The sequence below is a fragment of the Loxodonta africana genome, chromosome 12 (assembly GCF_030014295.1).
Source record: "Loxodonta africana isolate mLoxAfr1 chromosome 12, mLoxAfr1.hap2, whole genome shotgun sequence".
NCBI classification, from domain to species: domain Eukaryota; kingdom Metazoa; phylum Chordata; class Mammalia; order Proboscidea; family Elephantidae; genus Loxodonta; species Loxodonta africana.
Genome location: NC_087353.1, coordinates 54,582,511 through 54,593,575, shown reverse-complemented (window position 1 = coordinate 54,593,575; position 11,065 = coordinate 54,582,511). Strand labels below are relative to the sequence as shown.

At 55.0% G+C, this 11,065-nt stretch overlaps 1 pseudogene; it reads right to left on the bottom strand.

Moving 5' to 3' along the window:
- Window positions 1-713: 713 nt before the first annotated feature.
- LOC100675034 (tryptase alpha/beta-1-like) lies at window positions 714-2,836 on the bottom strand (annotated as a pseudogene).
- Between the last annotated feature and the right edge of the window lie 8,229 nt (window positions 2,837-11,065).

The window sequence follows — 11,065 nt, the reverse complement described above, 5'->3', positions numbered from 1 at the left end:
CGTCAGAATGGGGCAAGAGGGAACCCTTACACGCGGGTGTGTGCATGGGAGTGAATACTCAGAGAGAAGCATGGGGATGGTTATGTGGATGTGGGGAGGGGCTTGTGATCTGATGACGTTCTGTCTCTTGCCCTGACTGCTGGCCCTGGGTGTCCTCTGTGACCATCTTCAATGGTGCATGTTGTTTTGTGGTCCCAAGTGTGAGGTGCCACTCATGGAGGAAGAAACACCCACTGTGTGTGGAGAGGGGGCCCGTGGTTGGCCTTGGGGAGATGGCTGTTGAGGGGGGCACCCACAGGGACACACGGTGCCTTGGAGACTCTGCAGTCCAGCTGAGCACCACGCCCTGGACACGTAGTGACACCCACGACCAGAAGCACAGTGACAAGAGCCACACCTGCTTTCCATTCACTTTAATGAGACACAGCAATGGGGAGAGGATGAGGGCCCTCCACCCCCTGCTACCTGGGCAGGTGAGGGTCAGAGGGGATGGAGAGGGGGCTCAGGGTGCAGAGGGGATGAGTGGTTCTCCACCCCCTGCTATGTGGGCAGGTGAGGGTCGGAGGGGTTGGAGAGGGGGCTCAGGGTGGGGAGGGTCATCAGGATGGGAGGGGCTCTGGGTGAGGGAAATGTGGTGGGGCCAGGGGGAGGCCACCTGGGCAGGAAGCTGCAGTGTGGGGGACAGGAGGGAGTGGCAGCCTGGTAGTTCCGGCTCAGGGTTCCTTAGGGACATAGCAGTGGATCCAGGCCAAGTAGTGGCTGACACAGGTCTAAATGCCTGGCTGGTTGGGCTGAGCACAGCCATCACCCCAGCTGAGCATGCCTGCCTGCATCCAGGTGCCATTCACCTTGCAGACCAGAGGCCCTGTGGCATCCGCTGGGGGAGAGGAGGGTTAGCACTGGCTCAAGAGGCCAAGGGGCAGGCAGGGCTGCAGGAGGGTTCACGGGTCTCACCTAGCGGGAGTCGTGCCCCTCCTTCCCAGCACACAGCATGTCATCAAGGACGATGCGGATGTTGTTCCCTGTGTACATGCCACTGTGGCATTTGGTGTCACAAATGGTGTTTTCAATGATAGAGACCTCCACCTCCTTCAGGGGGAACAGTGGTGGCAGATGTACTGAGGGGGGAGAAAAAGGATGGAGAAGGTGGGGCTGGGATCCATGGCACCAGGATGGACTCGGCCAGCCTGACATCTAGTGTGAGGGATGAAGGACTGGAAGAACCCAGAAAAGGACAGTTACAGCAGAGGTATCTGCTGAGTATCTCCACCATACCAGGGCCTCCAGCTCCAGCGACATGGGTGACGGGCACTGCAAACCCAGCCCCTCCCTCACAAGACTCATGCTGGGGTTTTGAGAAGGTCCCCGAGGTGTTGAGGTGCAGAGCTAAAGTCACTGTCTTCCTGTGGCTTGGCTGACTCCACCTCAGAGGGCACCATAGGCCCTGGGTTCAGCCCTGGTTCAACAAGCACAGCCCGGCCCTTGCCCAGGACAGTGTCCCCTCTGTGCATTGGGGTTGGGCAGGAAGCCAAGTCCCACTGGCCCTTCCAGTGACCACAAACTCCACGTGCCAGCACTTAGGGGATATCTTCAGGGCATATGTCACGCAAAGCATCCTGAAGCTTCACCCTTACTTGTGGAAGGAATGGGGACAGGACTTTACAAGAAGTGAGGATGGCATGCTGGGAGGCTCCAGCCCACCCCCAGCACCTCCCTGACCCCAATCCGTGGACGCAGGGGTACAATGTGTCAGCTGCCTGCAGGGGCCTGCCAGGTGCATCGATCTCGCCTTCCTGATTGATACTAAGACCCATGGCACATCTTGGCTCACCTTCTTCTCCTATCTGGTCCAGGAAATAGGAACTGCAAGGGGGCCAGTTCGTGCACAGGAAAGTGAGGCTCAGAGGCACACAAAGTGGGACACCTGGTGAAGCCCTGGGCTCTAGCCCTGCTCCCAGCACATGGGCCTTTCTGGGCCCCCCTCCCTTCCCAGGGTATCCCATTCCCTGAGTTCGCCTATCCAAAAGGGAAACCCTGGAGCTGGGGATGAGGGTGTAGCTGGGTCTGAGTCCTCTGCCACCCTTGACAGTCACTGATTTCCCCCACACCATTCCAGCCAGTCATCCAGTACGGCATCCCCAATGGGAAGGTCTCAGAGGCAGGAGGCAGGGTGACCAGGTGCACATGGCTGGAGATGTTCATGGGGTCCTCAAGCTCCAGCAGGCGATGTCGCTGCCCCCTTGCATGGAGTAGAAGTTGGGGAGCACAATGACCCTGTTGACGGGCAGCAGCAGCTGGACTCTTGGTAGTACAGGTGCTGCTTGCGCAGCTGCACCCTGAGTTTTCCGGGGTCTGCGACCTCCCTAGAGAGGGGAGGGACCTGCTCCAGGGTCTGGTCAGCGTGGGTGCAGCCCTTCACAGCCTGTCGCCGCCCAGCCCCCCAGGCACTCAGGATCCCAGGCAGTGTGCTGTGGGCAGCACCCACTGGGGGTGCATGAGGGAGCTGCCACAGAAGTGTATCCAGTACTCAATGTGTATCCACAGCCAACCTGCCATGGCCACTTGCTCCTGGGGGCCTCCTCACCCCCCACAATGCCCACTCACTCCAGGACTAGGGCTGGGGCAGGGGACAGGGTGGTGTCAGGGGTCAGGACCAGCTCCAGCCCTGGTGCAGCCCTCCCCTGGCCAAGACAGTCCTGGGTGTCACCAATCACCCCACTCCTCTGGGTGTCAGGGTGAGGGGCAGGGACAGGGAGAGCCAGGGTCAAAACTCACCAGGGGCCACGTGGGCCAGGCTCACCAGGAGGGACAGCACCAGCACCAGAAGGGTCGGCATTTGAAGGAGAAAGGAGAGGTGGGTGAATCTGACTGGGAGTCTGCAGAGGACAGGCTCAGAGTGGGAGCTGAGGCTTGGCTGCTGGGCTGCACAGTGGCACCCACCCAGTTGTTGGGGTCTCTGAGGCTGGGGGCCTACCATGACCAGTCTCTGCCACTCTTTGCCCAGCTGCTCTCCCTTCCCCATTTACCCTTCCAGGGGGGATGGAGGAGGGAAACCTCCTCCAATCCAGAAGGAGGCAGGATGAGTCAGACGAATGGGACTCCGTCCACTGGGCCAGGATGGGGGGGTCTGCTCCCCATTAGGCCCAGCAGCAGCCATGACTTGGGGTTATCTGTGAGCCGGGGGGTGAGGCCTGTTATCTGGAGATCAGAAGCCCCAACATCAGAGGAAGTGAAGGGAGAAGGCAGAAGAGGCTAGCTCCTACTCGGGACCCCACCTCCTCTCAGGCCCACAGGCTCCTCCTTGTCCCATGATGGCCAATGTCCCTTCCCTTCCCTCCATCCGTCCCCTGCCTCCCCCTTGGGCCTGCTGGTCACCAGGCCTCCGGCTCCCTCCCGGCCCTGCTCACCCCCTCCGAGTTGGCACATCAGCTGAAATTCCTCCGGGGAGCCTCCCCGGGTACTGGCAGGGGCCTTCCCTCAGGGGAAAACTGCCCCTCATGCATTCATGATGCAAACTCTCCCAGCTCCTGGGTCTGACCCGTAGCCAACAGATGGTCTGGGTACAGGCGCGGGACAGGCCAGTTACAGTCCCAGCACTCAGGCCCACAGGGTGTACCAACAGCCTGCAAGACTGTAAGTCAGGGGGCTTCCCGGACCCCTATCCTCCAAGGGACGCTCTGATTGGCTGAGGCCTGGGAGGCGATGGATAGGATTGGTTCATACTGGACCAATCAGGGCCCGGTTTTGAGGCTGTCCCTCCCCAACAACCTGCCTCTCACCTAGAGGGGATTAGGGGCTGGGTCCTTCTTCTTCACCTAAAGGGGTGGCAGAGGGGGTAGGGAAGAAAGATGTTTGAGGATAGGAAGGACCTGTATCCAAAGTGTGGATCCTGCTGGGAAGACCCTCTCAGACAAATACCCTCAACACCTAAGTACACTCTTAACTCTCCAAAATTCAATAACAGAAATTGAACTCCCTTCATGTAAAATTAGTAACAACCAAAAAGTAAAGATTTCATTGAAGAAATACAAATGGCCATAATAAAAAAGATATAAGGAAGATAAAACAAGGATAATAAACCCATTGCCATTGAGTCGATTCTGAATCATAGTGGCCCTATAGGACAGAGTAGAACTCCCCCACAGGGCTTCCAAGGAGTGGCTTGTGGATTCCACCTGCTGACCTTTTGATTAGCAGCCTGAGCTCTTAATCACTGCACCACCAGGGCTCCATAAGGATAATCATAAATGTATAATAAGGACAATGTAAAATGAATCAGGCAGTCTTTTTTTGCGTTCAAATATACAAAGGCTCTGAGACATAGTACACCTCTGCAAGGATCTAGGGTCCCCTGGACTTGGGATGAGATGATATGGGGCAGGAGGTGTCCATCAGCCAGAAGGATCCATCCCATAAAACCATCTGGGTCTTGAATTTTCTTTGTTTAAAAGGTTTTTGACTACAGATTTAATTTTAAAAACAAGTGTAGGACTACTCAGTTTCTCTATTTCTTCTTGAGTGTTTTCTGGCAGTTTGTCTCTTTCAAGGGAGTTCAGTTCATCCAAGCAGTCAAATTTATGGCTTTGGAACTGTTCATAATATTCTTTATTATCCTTTTAATGTCCCTGGGGTCTGTATAATGTCTCCTCTTTGATTCCTGATATTGGTGATTTGTGCCTTCTCTCTGGCATTCTTCATCTGTCTGGCTAACAGTAATCGATTCTGTTGATCTTTACGAAGAACCAGCTTTTGGTGTCCTTGATTTTTCTGTAGTTGTTTGTCTGTAGTCAATGCCATTGATTTCTGCTCCTATCTTGATTTTTTCCCTTCTTCTGCATGCTTCACATTCAGTTCACTCTTCTTTTCCCTGTTTCTCCAAGCAATCAAGTGCTCACATCTTGTCTCTCCCCTGTGCCTCCTTAGATTTCAGGACAGTTGGCTGCCCTGTGACCTCAGGTCTCTGTGGGCTCAAGAAAAGTCACGAACCCGCAATTCGTCGTGTGCGTGTGAGTGTGCATGTGTGTGATGGTGGGAGTGAGGACCTTTCCAGGTCTCTGCTCCCCTGGGCAGCAATGATATCATGACTTCATTTTCTGTGTGCTCAGTGCCTCCAATTCTAGTCCTGAAAGGGGGACCCTCAGCATCTCAGGGGTCTGAGTCCAAATCCCCTCAATTTTCCACACTTGCTGACCTTGTAACCGAATGAGGCTTCTTGTTCTGTCCGATTAGCTGACTGAAATAAAACGAATGCCACACCACTAGTTGCAAGGGAAAGAGAAAGTGGAAATTTATTGTCTATGCAGACAAGGAGCAACACGGGGTCTAAGGACCATAAGGCCTCGTGCTCACTGTCTGAGGGGGTTGGGGAGCTTTGTATTTCTAGTGGTGCCTGGGGGTTGGGTTTGGTGCCCTGAATCCTCCACCCTTAGCCCTCCTATGTCCACATTTGGAGGTCCGGGATGTTGAATCATGTCTGTGATGTTCAGGTCCAAGGTCAGACTGAGGATACAGCTCTTCAGGCCTTGCGCATGCGCCAAAAATCTCGGTTCACACATGCGCAGGATTCTGGCACCAAATTCAAAATGTGGTTATGGCCGCAGCATGGTCGGGCCAAACCGCAGTTAGAAGCTGTGGCTTGGAGGGCTGTGAGTGGGGGTCAGAGAACCGCGGCGGAGCGGAGGGAAAGCCTCAGGGGAGGCTTCAAACTCCTGCAGTCCCCTCACATCTGGGGGCGTATCATACCCAGGACTATGTCCACTTAAGAGGACACCTGTATGAGGCCTGGGGAAGCATGTGTGTGAGTACCTCAGCCTGTCCCCATCTGGTGTTATGGGCCTGCTGGTCCCTGGGGACACAGGTGGTGGTGCTGAGAAAAAGGCAAACAGCCTGGATCCAGCTCTGATGATGACCCAGGGGAATCAGGGCTGCAGTGGAGATGAGGAGAGGCAGAGGGGGAGGCCTAGGCCAGAAGGGCCAGTCTGCCCTCCTCAACTTTTCTCCCACCCTCTGCATGCTCAGCCCTGGGCATCACAGACCTCTGCCCCAACTAGCCATATGGTTTCCTGTATAAGGACCACCCCTCTGTGACACTGGCCTTGATGTCTCTGACCACGAGGACCCCTGCCCCAGATGAACAGAGAGGAGAGTGTGGCCTGGAAAACATGAGACCAAAAGGCTCAAGGGTCTGGGGAACGAGCCCCCCACCATCACAGGACCCTCTCTGAGAGATGGAGGTGAAAAGCCCTGTTAACGGAGCCCCTCAGGCTCAGCAGGCTCTCCCATGCCATCAGGGGCAGTGAGCTGCAGCAGGGTGGTTGGCGCCGAGTGTGCCAGAGGTCCTGGAGCCTGAGTGTCCTCCTGGCTGGAAGGAGGTTGGTCATGTTTGCCCTGGGGGGTGGGGGTGTCTCAGGGTCTTTTAGGAGGCTGAAGTCCCAGCAGGAGGCAGGGCTGGGCAGCTTCTTGTTTAAGAGAGGAGAGGGGGGAGGCGTCTGAGCCAGGCCCCTCTCTTTTTGGATCCCCAGACCTGCCCCCACCCCCAGAGAGGGCAGAGGCCAGGTAAATGGAGGGAAGGTGGATGGCTGCAGGGAGGAAGCTGCCCACTGGCTGTAAGATTTGAGGCCAGTGACATCCCCTCTTTGTGGATGTCCCTTCATGGGGCTCGGTAGGGCTTTGGGGAGCCAGGCAGGGCAGGGGGTTAGTACCCAGGCTTTCCCCTTATCTGGCCCAGATCCCTGATAAATGGCGACGGCTTAGTCAATAAGAGCTGACAAATAACTGAGTGTTGGCTCTAATGGGGAGGGAGGGGCCAAGGCTGGACGTCCACAGGGTTAGGCCAAGCGGGATAAGCCAGACCGGGCTAGAGAGAGTCCAACCCCTCCCTCTGTTGCCAGCTGAAGGTGCGACGATCAGGGGGTCCTCCTGAGGGGAAGGGCCCCAGGTGGTCAGGCCACTGCTCCAGGCCCTTGAGTTCCCAGGCAAGAGGAGATCCCATGTGGTGGAGGGGTGGTACAGCAAGACCAGGGTTGTGCTGTGCCCAGGCAGGAAGCCCCTCTGTGCCTGTTTTCAGTGTCATCATCTATTAAATGAGGAGGGATAGCATCTGTGTGGGGGCTCACACGAGATGGTGTTGGGCCCGCATCACAGCGCCACCCTTTGCTCAGAAGGGCCCTTGCTTGGCTGGTTTAATGCTTTGCTGTCGCCATTTTGAAATGTTGAACAAGAGGCCCTCGTTGCCGCTTTGGACAGGATCCCACAAATGCTGCCATGGCCCTGGGCGGAGTGTACAGAGCTTCCTTCTAGCAGCATGGCATCTAGGATGTGACAAGGGCTGTGTGGGAGCTCGTTGAACAGGTTTCCCCTGCTATCCAAAAGTAGATCGTTCCTATGAAAATTTTGTAAGCCGAAGCGGTGTAAAGTGGAGAAGTAATTACCATTAATTTATACTGGAAAAAAATTTGAGTGTTCCCAGAACCAAAATATAAGCTACCAATCGTACCAAATAACATAAAACCTGGGAGGGAGCTGTGGAGGATGTGGAGCATGACCAGGAGCCATTAGGCAAGGGGCCAGCAGACACCGCCACCTGCCCCACACTGTTGGAGGACAACGGGAAGGAGCCAGAGGAAGAGGAGGAGGAGGAGGCAGCAGTGGAGCAAGGAGAGATGGCATCGGGAGCGGAACTGCTGGGCTTTCTGACCAGGCTGCCCCCTCCTCCCCCCAGCCCCACTGGCCTGGACCAGCAGCCCCCTTTGGACACGTTGCACTTCGAGTTCCCAGACTACTGCACCCCTGAGGTTTCCGAGATGGCTGCAGGGGACTGGAGCCCATCTAGCATTGCCTCCCTGGTTTTCGCCTACTGAGCCCACTGTCAGTGGGGCGAGAAGGCCACCAAACCAACTGTTTACATATAGGAACATTATTTTCGCTTTCACCTTTTTTTCATAAAAGCGAAAGTCCTGTTTGGGTTTCTTTCAGTTAGCAAGAACAAGTACTAATGTAGGTCTTTCTTAAAAGCAAAGTGGTATAAGGCGGACTTTCAGAGAGCAGGGAAAATCTGCATTCGCTTCCTGTGGCTGCTATAAGAAATCCTCACGCACTTCGTGGTTTAAACAACACAGATTTATCGTCGTGCAGTCCTTGAGTTCAGAGGTCAGAGGTCCAACGTGGTCTCCCTGGGCTAAACCAAGGCATCTCAGAGCTGCTTCCTTCTGGAGGCCCCAGGGGGAATCCTGTTTCCTTGCCTTGCCTTTTCTAGCTGCTAGACACCACCAGCCCACATTCCCTGCTCATGCCCCTCCTCATCCCTAAATCCAGCAGCACAGCTTTCTGGTCCCGCTTCTGCCGTCACTTCTCTCCCTGACCGCAGCCGTGAAGGTTCTCTCATTTTGAGGACCCTTGTGATTACATGGGGCCCACCCGCACAATCCAGGAGAACCCCACACCCATCTCAAACTTCCGTAATCTTAGTCATGTCAGCAAAGTTCCTTTCTCTGGGTAAACTCATATATTCACAGGTTCTGTAGATAAGGGCATGGATATATTTGAGGGGCTCTTATTCTGGGTTCCACACATGTGATGGGGTCCAAGTGGGGGACAGAATCCCCAATGCTGGAGGCGAGTCAAGCTGGGGCAGATGGGGCCCCTGAAGTCCCCTCCTACAGGGCCAGGGATTGCACTGGGGGTGGGAAGACCGCTGATCAGGAGCCTAGACCCCCAACCCCTTTCATGGGCAATATCAGGGCAACCTGGGTCATGGGGTACCACCTGGGCTCACCTAGCTCCCACCTCCCAGGGGTGCCAGTAGGGAGGGCCAGCCCAGCATGCACAGAGGATGGAGCTAACATGGTGTGACCCACATCAGACAAGGCGGTCAAGACGCTCCTGAGCCAAAGCCATGGCCAGTGCTGGAGTGAAGGAGCCCAGGTTCCACCCTTGAAGCTGCATCCTGGTAACTTTGTGATTCAGTTTCCTCCCTGTCTAAGGGGATCGTTGGACTAGAGGGTCTCACAAGGCCCCTCTGACCTTGCCTGTGGCTTAGAGCTGTGAGGCAAGAATGTCCCGGCCCTACCCTGGCCCTTATCAGCTCAGTCATCCTCTCGGTGGACAGAAGGCATTAGAAAGATGCCCACCCAGGCTGGGCAGCTATGTGATAGTGCCCATCTGATCTGTGGTGGGGCCACGGGAACTGAGGATGGACATGGGGCAGGGACATGGGGGGGTGGGGGGCACCAAGATGCTAGTCACAGGGGCCTGAGCTGTCTTATCCAGGCTGTCTGGGCCTAAGGCTGTATTTTTGTATTCCTTTTTTAAAAATACACTTTTCATTTTAGAATAGTTTTAATTGTGTAGAAAAATTGTAAAGATACTATGTTGTTATTTAAAAAAATTAAAAAAACATCCATTGGCATCCAGTCGATTCCAACACATAGTGACCTTTGTAGTGCAGAGTAGAACTGCCCCTAGGGTTTTCAAGGCTGTAATCTTTATGGAAGCTGGCTGTCACATCTTTCTCCCTCAGAGCAGTTATCAGCCGATCTCTTAGCCATTGCACCACCAGCTCCTTAAAGATACTACACAAAACCAAAAACCAAACCAAAAAAAAAAAAAAAACCATTGCCATTGAGTTGATTCCAACTCATAGTGACCCTATAGAACAGAGTAGAACTGCCCCGTAGGGTTTCCAAGAAGCGGCTAGTGAACTCAAACTGATGACCTTTTGGTTAACAGCCAGGCTCTTAACCACTGCACCACCAGGACTCCAAAGGTGTTATAGAGATACCCATATACCCAGCACCCAGTTTTCTCTGCTAGTAACATCTTACACTGGTATGGTATGACTGGTATAACAATCGTTACAACTAGTGAACCAATATGATACATCATATGAACTAAAGTCCATACTTTATTTAGATTTTCTTACATTTTACCTAATCGTTTTTCTGTCCTAGGATCCCATCTAGAATACCACATCACATTGAGTCCTCTGAGAAGCAGGACCCCTGCCTGCCCCCAGGGGAAGCTGCCCAGGGAATGTACTCCAGGGGTTCCAAAAGGGCAGGCAGGGAGCCAGGCAAGGGCAGCTTGAGGAGGGGCTGGAGGCCCTAGTGGCCAGCTGGCCCACAAGGGAGGCAAAGGTGGATGACGACCTGGCAGGAACAGTGGTCAGCCTGGGGGAGGCGGAGCACAGAGGAAGAGGGGCACCTGTGGGCAGGTGGGGTCCTGGGTAAGGGGCTGCCTTCTTCTGCTCTCTCCACTCATTTCCCCCGTTAATGGGGGCTCTAATCCCAGATAACAGCCCCCTATAGATGCACAGATAACCCCTGACATGGTCCTCATGGGGAGCTGGGGCCCACTCCTGGCCGAGGACATGGGCCTTATTTCCCTCCAGGGCTCAGTTTCCTTATCTGACCAGGAGGCCTTACGGGAGCCCTTCCCTCCCAGTTCGAAGGGAGGGCTGAGGAGGGCTACATGTGAATGTGGAGCACTAGGGGGAGGGGTCTCTGGTGAGTGTCACCCTCCGAGGGGCAACCCCTCCACTGAGGGCTGTGTACACAGGCTCAGGAAGCAGGTTGGGACGGGAGCATTTGTCACTCACAGGAAAAGTCCTGGATGCAGCTGTGCCTGAAGCCTCCCTTGGGGTTCAGCATCTGGGAGGGGGCCGCTCTAGTTCCCAAGATCCCCTACTGATGAAGGCAGGGGTGCCCAGAGGTCCAGTCCCCTCCCCTCACAGCAAGGCCACCTGGGTGTTCATTACACAGAAGGGGTCGAGCCTGTGCTGAAAGGAGACTCAAATCCCACACACCCCACCCAGACTGGTTTGGGGATCTCACATTGCCATGCCCTGAGAAGCCCAGGACCCCTGAGGTATGTTATCCTCCATGCAGGCTTGTGGGCACCAAATGGGTGTCTGGGTAGCTGGAGCCCTTGCAACATGGGCCCTGCATCTGAGGTATCTTGCCCTCTGGATTGGAGGAGGTTGTACCCTCCTCTACCCTTACCCCTCTGAAGGATAAATGTGGGGGCGGGGGAGAGTGGCCAGGCAGAGAACAGAAGAGACTGGCTGGGG